General features: G+C 44.4%; 1 protein-coding gene across 1 annotated transcript in view; it reads left to right on the top strand.

The window, feature by feature from the left end:
• PRDM5 (PR/SET domain 5) overlaps nt 1–5,384 on the top strand; it is a 131,082-nt gene extending 125,698 nt beyond the window's left edge. Inside the window, exon 17 of the transcript XR_014794979.1 lies at nt 5,366–5,384. The gene's annotated coding sequence lies outside the window, so the exon portion shown is untranslated. The remainder of the gene's footprint in view (nt 1–5,365) is intronic.
• The last annotated feature ends 5,768 nt before the right edge of the window (nt 5,385–11,152 follow it).

Raw genomic sequence — 11,152 nt, 5'->3', positions numbered from 1 at the left:
AGGCTTTTGGCCTGAGCAGGGGAGGATCGGTGATCACAGGGAGCTGGAGGGCCCCTGCTCAGGCCTACAGCTTCAGCCAGAGGCTTTAGGCCTGGGCAGGGCCCAGCCCGCGATTGGTGTGATCTACAGAGGAAACACCTTTTCTGACTGCTCATTGGCTAAGCTTCCTGTATGCCTCTGCTAATATTCTTAGTAACTTGGGTAATAAGAATCCAAGAAGGTGATCTAGGGTTTTTCTGGAGAAAAAACAAAACAAAGGTCTGCTGCTGGAGGACTAAGAAATGTCATATCCTGCCCCAGCTGGTTTGGCTCAGTGGATAATGCCTCAGCCTACCCACTGCAGGGTCCGGTTCAATTCTGATCAAGGGCATGTACCTAGGCTGCAGGCTCCTCCCTGGCCGGGGCCCAGATCAGGGCTCATGCAGGAGGCAACCAATCAAAGTGTTCCTCTCACTTTGATGTTTCTGTCTTTCCTGTTCTTTTCCACATTCTCTAAAAGTCAATGGAAACATATCCTCAGGTGAGGATTAAAAAAAAGAAAGAAATGCATACCCTATGAAAGACACATTTTGAAAACGCCTAAAGAAAGTTGTCATTTTTTCTTGGTGAAGGGACTGGAGTCCTTGTTGATGAAAACATCTTGGCGATGCGGTGACTGGCAGTGGCTGCAGCAGCAGGGTGATGGGCTGGTGCCTTCCCCTGATCAGTCAGGTAGCCTCCCACAAAGGGAGGCCAGACTGCAGCTTATGGGGGGAGCCGGCCTAAGACGTCAATAGGACATGCCCTGAGGGCTCCAAGTATGTGAGAGGGGGCAGGCTGGGCTGAGAGGTCCCCCAACCTCCAGTGCACAAATTTCGTGCACTGGGCCCCTAGTTATAAATGAAAGAATTACTGACCAATATACCCCATAAACACATATTCAAAAATCCTTCACAAAACATTAGCAAATCCAACTCAGCAACACATACAAAGACAATTCATCATTTCAAGTAGTGTTTACCTTAGGAATGCCAGGTGGTTTAGCATTTAAATATCAGTCACTGAAACCCACCACCTCCACTGAACTAAAAACAACCATGGGATTATTTAAAGAAATGACCCTGGATAGGTTATAGCTGTAAGAGGTGTCCAGTCCATTAAAGCATAGATGGCCTCTCAGAAATGTGGAGGCCCAAGGTGGATCAAAGGAGAATGATTCTCAGTCCCTCAGACTCAGAACCAAAACAGCAGAAGGCCTGAGACCCTGGGACTGAGGAGCTCTTGCAGGGGACAAGGAGGGATGGGAGGGTAGATCTCCAAGGATACACGACTAAGAAGAGATGGACAGCCCACCCTCCAGACAGTGCCCTGACACCCTGATGAACTGTGAGATCAGGGACTCAGCCATGTGTTAAACATCACACACACACACACACACACACACACACACACGCCACCCTGGTTAGCAACCACGGTCTGTCCATGGAAAGCCTGGGTGACTCATGGACTCTTCAGTGGAACCTCAGAGCAGTGGCTTAGGGTTGAAGGGGCTGAGCGTCGTCCCCAGAGGCCGAGCACTGCCTTCCCGCTAACACCACGTGCCAAGGCCACACTGGAGACCCGGGAGCGCCCCTCAGCCTGGCCTGAAGGAAGAGCGGAGAAAGGCAGGGAACTCAGCGTGTTTGCCCAACAGCTTCTGCCTTTGGGACGCATCACCCCGCTCCTGTCCGTGCTGCTGACCGCTGCCGGCAGGGTCCTTGGGGCAGAGTCCTGGCAGCAGGGGCTGTCTTCAGGCTCATTACTGAGCTTCCTGAAAACCAGGAGCAAGCGACTCCAACCCAGACCCCACAGCGCCAGGTAGGCATGGCCCTGACTTCCCTGGAGGGGGAGAAAGACCAAGGGGCTGGCTGCTCTCAAGGTGAAGGTACAAGGTCACCAGGCCCCGTGCCCACAGGGCCTGGCCACTGTCACTGCTTCTGTTCCCACGTTTTCCCCCGGGGGAGGCCCAGGCTGTGAGAACCCCCTTTCATGGCAGCTGTTCCCCCGAAAGGAACGGAAGGCGGGCACCAGGGAGCCAGAGAGGACGTGCAGGGATTCAAGGAGCAGGCACACTTAACCCATGTCTGAAAGGGCCCACTTCTGTGTCCACAGGAAAGTGGTTCTTGGAAGTCTGTTTTAGAGCTCTGTGACCAGCCATCTTTCTTTCTTAAAAAAAAAATATATATATATTATTGATTTTTTACAGAGAGGAAGGGGAGAGAGATAGAGAGTTAGAAACGTCAATGAGAGTCATCGACCAGCTAGCTGCCTCTTGCACACCCCCTATTGAGGATGTGCCCGCAACCAAGATGCATGCCCTTAATCTGAATCGAACCCGGGACCCTTCAGTCTGCAGGCCAACATTCTATCCACTGAGCCAAACCTGTTTCGGTAACCATCTTTCTGATCATCTCTTTGTCTCTTTCCGGCCAGAACAGCATCTGATCCCTCTGTACCTAGAGGTGAGTTAGGTTCTCCATGCTGGAAGCTAGAAACAACCTGCTTTCCCACGAAGATGTGGTTCTGAGAGGCAGCAAGGACTTGGTTTTGGCCTCATGTTCGTGAACCCTTTTCAACTGAGCAGAATTCACTCAAAGGGCTGTCAAACAGCAACTATGGCTGCAACCCAGACGCCCAGGAAAAGGTTGTACGCCTGACATCTAACACCAAATCCCACCAGCCCTCTCACCGTCCTCCGCTTAGAGAGACAGCATCTCGCGGTGTCTCCAAGTGATGGCAAGTCCGCCTCGGACACCTGCCCTCCAGATGTGCCAGCTCCCCGCGCGGCCTGCTATTCTGCCCGGCACTCCAAGAACTCCGGCTGGGGGAGGGCCGGCCCTCAGAAGCACAAGGACAGACGCTCAGGCGTTCTTCTGGCTCCCCTTTCATCTTGTCACCCACGCGCCGTTCTCCTCCAGGCTCTGCTGTTACATGACAGCCTTTCGGCCAGACCCACGAGCCGTCTCTTCCCTCAGAGTTCAGAAAACCCGAGGGCTGGGGATTACTGGTGGCGTTTGAAATGTATTTTTGTTTTTCCAAATGGAGGCAGTGACAAGTGGCGGGTGTTACACTGCATTTCTTCTATTGGGTCCATCGCAGGCAAGAGAACAAATGGGTTTTTGAAGCTTTCATGAATCTACTCCAAATGTCTTGAAGTTATTAGCACGTGTCTATTTTTAAACATTATTTAATAGCAGTAATCAGTTGTTCATGTTACACGAGGGGCCGCTCCTTCTCGCAGGGCCGTGCTTCGGGCTGGAAGGGAGAGGCACGCAGCAGATGGACATTGAAACGAAGATCAAAGGGTGACGTCATTGGAAGTCCAGGCGTGGCGGCCAGGTGCTCCGCAGAAGGGGGAGTGAATACGGCGATTTGCTGCTACCTACAGGCAGGAGACCCGGAGCAGGCGCAGCCACATGCAGACGCCCTCCCTCAGCTGCGGGTGATTTGCTTGGATTATCCCAACGGCTTACTTACATCCTCCTCCTACAGTATCACTGTGCAAATCCATGGCAGTCCTGGGCCAAGCCGAAGTGCTATGTTTCCAAATGAGCTGTGACCCGCTTGTCCGAGGTATTTAGGCAGTACTGCTAGATACATCCCTGTAGGGTACCAAGGACTACTTATATATGTGAGATATATATATATATATATATATATATATATATATATATATATATATATATATATATATAATAAATTGATTTCCTTGGATCGAATTGAACCCGAGAGCCTTCTGTCCTCAATCGAATTGAACCCGAGAGCCTTCTGTCCTCAGGCCAATGCTCTATTCACTGAGCCAGACCAGCTAGGGCCTAAGGACTAATTTCATAAGTGTCATTCCATGGGTGCCATTTTAAATATAAAATGTATATTTACTACGAACATTATAATAATAAGAAACGAATACTGAACACAGTGCGGGCACTAGTCTAAGCACTTTGCCTGCACCACGTCACCTGGCATTCTCAGCAGTAATGTGGGAGGCACAGAAACTACACCCGTTTCTTTTTTGTTTGTTTGTTTACTTATTTATTTTTAAAAATATTTTATTGATTTTCCACAGAGAGGAAGGAAGAGGGATAGAGAGCTAGAAACATCAATGAGAGAGAAACATTGACCACCTGCCTCTTGCATAGCCTCTACTGGGGATGTGCCCACAATCAGTGTACATGCCCTTGACCAGAATCGAACCTGGGACCTTTCAGTCCGCAGACCGATGCTCTAGCCCACATGTGTCAAACACAAGGCCCGCGGGCCAAATCCAGCCCGCCAGGCCTTGCAATGTGGCCCGCACCGCACTGTCATCACTGCACTCCGCTGTCAGTTTATGACATTGTCAGTTTATGACTGTTCAGTAAACCATTCGGCCCGTGATTTAGGCTGGATTTTAGATTTTGGCCCCTTCTCTGATTGAGTTCGACACCCCTACTCTAGCCACTGAGCCAAACAGGTTTCGGCTACACCCGTTTTGAAGGTAAGGATAGCAAAAGGCTGAGGGGAGTAATCTCCTCAGGTGACCAGGGCATGGTCACGTGGGAAGTCAGGCTGTTTGACTCTGGGCCACCTGGACCCACACGTGGTGGGTGTGGGTTGCTCAGGGCGGTCTGCATGAGACCTGTCTCACATACGTGGCAAATGTCACTTCTTCATGTTCATTATGTACAAATTCCATCAAAGGGGCAACTGACCCAACTAGCCAAGTAGGTGGTCCCCTACTTTGAATGTATTGTGTGTGTTTCACTCGAATACAATAGCCACAGTATCCTGTGGGATTTGTGTTCTGATCCTCACGGTGTTGTAGGTTAGAGCTACTGAAACATTTAGAGAAGGTTACCAAATCCCTTCCTTTTCAAAGAATGAAATTTAACTAAAGCTCATGTGTGCTCAGGATTTATTACTTATCAGCATAATATAGATAGGTGGACTTTATGCAAGTAAATTCTGAAATACAATATTAATAATAGGAGTAGAAATCAGAATGTTCTGGTCATTTCATTAAATTATTAAAGTATCATCAATGCTACTTCATTGTCTTTTAAAAGTTCCAGTAGAATCCTTTCTGTGCCAAATGAAAGTATCACATAAATATACTTTCAGATGGGCAGCCATTCTCCAATTATAAGTTATTTTGTTCTTGTTCTTCTTCTTCATATTCTTTTTTCAGAGCCAAAACTCAAATGCAAGCAAAAATTTATTTAGAAAGTCACAGAGGTAGAAGAAGTCAGCCAGCTGGACTGCATGGACTCAGGAAACAGGTTGCAGAGGCCAAGGAAGGCCCTTGGAGCTTGGGAGAAGAAAGACAAAGAACACACAGAATATGAGCTTGGGGAAGAGGGGTGGAAAGGTGTGGGCATGTGTGTGAGAGAGAGAGAGAGAGAGAGAGAGAGAGAGAGAGAGAGAGAGAAAGAGGGAAAGGGGGTGGAATGCACAGGAACACGCCTTTGATTGCAGATCCAGAGTGAATGATGTTTTGGGCCTGTTCAGGAGAGATCCTATTTAATTACTGAGATGTTACAGTCTACAGCACGTGTGAGTTTTATGTGACCATTGTCTTAAACTTGGTTATTCAAAGAAACATTATCCCATGATTCTTGCTCAGTGTGTCAGGGGGAGTCACAGATGTCCTATTCTGCTGAAACAATAGTTGAGTAGTGAATGACAGGGTGGAAAAAGTGAGCTGCTTGAGGTCCACTGCCTCTCACCAATTATGTGAGAATGGAGAAGTCACTTAATGCTGGTTGGCCTTGTTTTTATCATTTGCAAGAGAAAATGGGGGGGGGGGGGGTGTGGAATCGCTCTGGAAAGGAACCATTCTAAAGGCAGATGGGATGCCACAGCCTTCCTCAACCTCCCAGTGTGCACAGAGACCCCACCGGAAAAAAGCTAAGGAGAAGAGAGCAAGGACCAATCAGGAAAATAGGAAGCAGTGTGCTCCCAGTGGGAGAATTCTGGAGAGCCTTTCTAGGGAAATAGATCACAATCCTTCTCCCTCTTTCTTCCTCTAGATGCCCCTGCATTTCTTTTTTGAGCAAGAGGTCTATGTTGTCAGTGGGTGCTGCCAGTAGGAAGCACATGTGATTCTGGAGCAATTTAGGGCTGAGGCAGAGAAGAAAGAGGGAACTCAGTAACATACATAGGCTTCTGCCTGGGTTGGTGTTACGCTGAAGTCCTTTTCTCTCGCCCATCCATTCTGAAGTTCCCATTCTCTGTATTACAGATTACTCACAAGCAGCCTGGTATACGCTCTGTGGCATGTTGTTCATGTGGACTATTCATTTGTTCCTGCACTAGCGTGAGCCCTTCAGAACAAAGACTGCATCTAATTCATTTGTATCTCTATCACCTTACCTAGTTTAGGGCTTCTCACAGAATGAATGTTCAATGATGGTTCCATGGATGAATGAATTAGATTACCTGTGATTGAAGAGCCAAGAGGGAGTAAGAAATGATTTATGAAGAGGAAAAATGTGAACCTTTATCTTTTAGTCTAAGAGGTCAAGCACAGGTAGGAAAGGAAAAATGCATTCTGGGATAGAAAACCAAGTTAGGAATACTGTGCCTATGACAGGCAAACTTCTGCTATAACTTTTAGGAATCCGAGATTATCAGCAGATGGAGGTATCGAGTTGCAATGATATGAACATTACTAACTCTAAAGTCTGACTTTAATAATATAAATATGTCTTACATATGTAGGAGTTAGGAGACAGGGCGACTTCAGGGTGTTTAGCTCACAAATAGTTCACCAAGGGTCACCCTGAGCTCTGACACTCTCAGTGTCTTGAGAGTTTTTGCTACAAGCCTGTTCCTTCTTGGTGACAAGATGGACACACCAATGCCTCATTTTCATAGGATAACTTCTAGGGTGAGAAAGAAGCAATTTTCTTCAATATTATATACCATTTCCTTTCCCAAAAGATATTCAACAAAATCCCCTTCATAGTTCATTGGCTAGAATAGGGTCACATGACAATAACAGAATGAATCATGGGCAAGATGACAGGGTTACTATGACAGCACCACAAATCAGGATTTTCAGCTTGGAACCCTGGGTGTGTCCAGTTTCTTCTAAAACACATGACCCCCAAATGCACGACCCAAACCCAGGTTCCATCAGCAACAACGTCTGCATAGAGGCAGCCAACAGTGACCATCAGCAAGTGAGAAACCCAGGCTTCGAGTGTTGGTCTCACTGAGCCTGATGAAGCATTAGAATCTTGGAACTTACAAGGTCTCATACTTTTATTAAGATGGCTGAGAGGTTAATCAGTCACTCATTTGGAGCAGTGACTCTGACAACCATATCGGGTTGTCCCAGAACTGTCCGAGACAGTCTCTCTGCCAAGTACACTGTATTTTATGATTCCGCAGCAAACCTATCAGCAAGTGTGCTGCTGCCTCAGTCCTGGCCGTGATTGCATTTTTGGCCGTGACCACAGAACGGATTGGAAATCGTGGCACTGGCTTCACTCGAGCCAACATTTCTCATGTGGTTCATGTTGAATAATGAAGTGCCAGTTCAGGAAGTTTTGAGGAATTGAACATATGTCCTTGCCAAGCAGAGGACAGGCATATTCCCTTTTCTTCTCTAGTCCAGCCTCCCAAGAAAAACAGCAAATTGGTCTTCAAATAAAAAATGCACTGTTAGTCATAAACATGTCTCCAACTCAAACAAGAAGTGTGTATCAGCTACGACTAACTCAGAGCTGGCGGTGAGCAACTTCGAAGATGGTAGGTGAACTCTACATGGCTTGGGCATGGAGGTGTTGCCTGGTGAATTATTTTAAGAAGCTGCTCACTTGACACTAATATTAACCTTCAGAATCCACAGAATTCCATTTAATGCAAAACCTATAAATAAATTTAAAATGATTTCAATATCTATTTTTTCATCGGATATAATAGGTACCAACAATTTCAGCTGTGTAACTTCCTATTGAAAATTCATTAAAGTTCTCTAGTTGAGCATCTTATGAAGTAAAAATTGCTGAAGGTGCTTAAAGTATAATCTGTAGCCTAATATTAAATATCACACAACACAAGGAAAAAACCCATATATGGAATGAAAATAATAAATGTCAGATTGACCTCTGAATCACTAATGAAAACTTGGTGAGATCTGCCTCTAGACCTTTTCTCCTGCCTCCCCTTCCCATTTCCCATAAGGCACTGTTTTTTTAATGCCCTACTCCTGGTTGATTAGTCTAATCCATACATACCAGTACAAATCCTTTTTGTGTAGAACATAGGAATCCAAAGTAACTTGTTAGAATTGCCTAATGATAGTCTGAGCCTGTATCCATGTTCATTCCTTCATCATCCCTTTTCCATGTCCTCCCCGCCTCCTTTCTTTCTCTTTAGACCCTGGGCTTTCTGGGTGCATAGAGTTTGTTTGAATCCTGGCCTTGCAGTTGCTACCTTTTGAACCCTGGTCCTTGGATTAGCCTTCCCACCTGCTAGTTTCTTCATCTGAAAATAGCAGTGATATTACCCAATTCTAAGAGTTGTTTTGAAACTGAATACCTATCAAGCACACAGTGCCAAGTATGTATCAGCACTAATAAAAGAGATAGGTGCAAATCGACTGTACCTTCATAATGCCCACCAGCCAATCAGGAGTGAGTATGGAAATTATCCCAACAAAGTTGGCAGGTTAATTTGCATACACAGACGTTGAGCACCGGGGGTGGGACGCAGGTGTTTTGCACTGCCCCAGTGCCTCCAGGCCTCTGGGTAGTTTGGAAAGGCAGAAAGGTGACTCTGGTTGGAGTAAAGGAGGTGCAGGCAGCCAGGGGAAGGAAGGCCCATTCTTGCACGAATCTTCATGCATCGGGCTTCTAGTAAAAATAAGTTAATATATTACTATGTCACAAATCTATTTTTAAAACTAGTATCTCAGTATTATTAGGTTTTTTTTTTATAAACCTCTGAGTTTTAGTGTGTGTGTGTGTGTGTATGTGTATGTGTGTATAGGTTGTGGGGAGGACATTGAGCCATCATCTCCTTCAGACAACAAAGGGATATAAACAGGAAAGACGTGAAAGTCCATGCACTAAACTCAAAGGGTCTTCTAATATATAAAGATCTAAAACATCAAGCCTAAATTCACCAGTAAAAATTATATTTGACTAAAAACTAAGAACTGTGCAACTGGTCAAACCCATTTCTAAGCCTGACTGTATAAAATAAAAAGACAACTCTAAACACTGAACTCAACATCCATCTGTTAAAACCCATCATGTGGATTTCTGAAGGTTTTCATGAATGTGGTTCAGATGATAAGTTCCTATCTTTTGACTATATTTAGTTTCAAACATCAATTAATGCATAAACTCAGCATTTGTCCCACTTTTGTCTTCTTTGGAGTTTCTTTCTCTAAGCCTATAGGAAACAATTCACAATATCAGAATGTGATTGAATGAATGACTGAATGAATTACTGAAGAATGAGTTATATCCATACTAGAGGCCTGGTGCACAGCTTCTTGTGCATTGCAAGGAAATTAATTAGAAGAAATACTTTAGAGGCTGGGGACGGACTGCGGGAAGGCTCCAGGGCATGCCTGGCCCGTCTTGCCCAGTCCCAATCCACTGGACGCCAGCAGCAAGCTAACCTACCAGTCAGAGTGTTTTCCCTGGTGGTCAGTGTGTATCATAGCAACTAGTTGAATGGTCGAATGGACAGCCAGACACTTAGCATATTAGGCTTTTATTATATAGAATATCTCTTACAAATGATGACATAGGCAGCAGAAACAATAATTGGAAAAGCAACCAGAATGTAGAATTTGTCATAGGTCCTTGTCTGCCTGGACAGTGGCTACTATCAATGTGTGCTCTTTATTCCTCTCCTTGAAGAGCAGCAGCTAAGCTTCCGACACTCGGGGATGGAAGAACACACTCAACAAGTTTGGGCATCAAGAAAAGGGCGTGCTTTCTAAGAACGTCTGTTCTGTAGCCGTCATGGTTGTCACCATAAGTGTGATTAATTGGCTTTTTATCACCAGCACGCCTTTCATTCTGAGGCAGTGGCAAAGATGAATAGTGAAAAGACTTCATCATTCTGCAAAGCTGCAATGTTCAAGAATGCATATCTTATGATGAAAGAAGGAAGCTGGCTGAATTATGTGCAAACTGCAATTTGACCAATGTTGTTTTTCTAGTAACTACTCTTAATGTGTCAGCCATATTTTTCTTCTTGCACTAAAGTCGTATTTCTTCGAAGTGGCAGTAAATTATTTCTTCCTGTCCCTATGCACTTCAGTCAGTTGGGGCTGAGCAATGCAAAGGAAAACCTACACCTTTCAGGACATACATTTTCTCTCCTTACTCCTTTCAGAGTCATTGGAATCAATTCATTTTAGTCACAAACATCTGACTCTTGCCTAATCATTTCTAGTATATCTGATCCAGTTACTTTGATTAAGACCTTTCATATTATTGATACATATTAAAAAAAAAAAAAAGATTAAAAGATGCTTTTTTCTTACTAACATTTGTGAACATTCATTTTATTAACAGTAAGACAATATCTTTGTTCAATAAGGGACCCCAAATCATACTATATAGACTTGGAAGAAAGGATTTAACTACATAATTTCACCCACACAATGAATTCTTTTATGCACTTTGATATCATTAATACATATTTTGTAGTTGAAGTTTAAATATAAAGTATAGGTACAGTTTTTACATATTTTTATGTAATTTATTTTCCGATCTGGAAAGCATAAAATCAAAGAAATAACCAATCTTCTTATAGGGAAAAACCAAACTAAATATGCTAATTCTCTTCCTTTTAACTCATTATTTTATAAGCCCAGCCAGTGTAGCTCTGTGGTTGAGCATCAACCTATGAACCAGGAGATCAGGGTTTGATTTCAGTCAGGGCACATGTCCAGATTGTGGTACCATCCCCCTGGGGGAGAGGGGCTGTGCAGGAAGCAGCCAATCAACAATTCTCTCTCATCATTGATGTTTCTCTCTCTCCCTCTCCTTTTCTTTCTGAAATCAGTAAAAATATATTTTTAAAAATACATATTTTATAATAGTTTTAAATGAAAAAAAATAATTAGAGTTAAGGGTGATAGGTGGTTATCCATAAAATAATTTACAATTATCTATTTCTATAT

This window comes from Pipistrellus hanaki (assembly GCF_964339955.1).
Source record: "Pipistrellus hanaki genome assembly, chromosome: 5".
NCBI lineage: Eukaryota > Metazoa > Chordata > Mammalia > Chiroptera > Vespertilionidae > Pipistrellus > Pipistrellus hanaki.
This window is presented reverse-complemented; position numbering and strand designations above follow the sequence as displayed.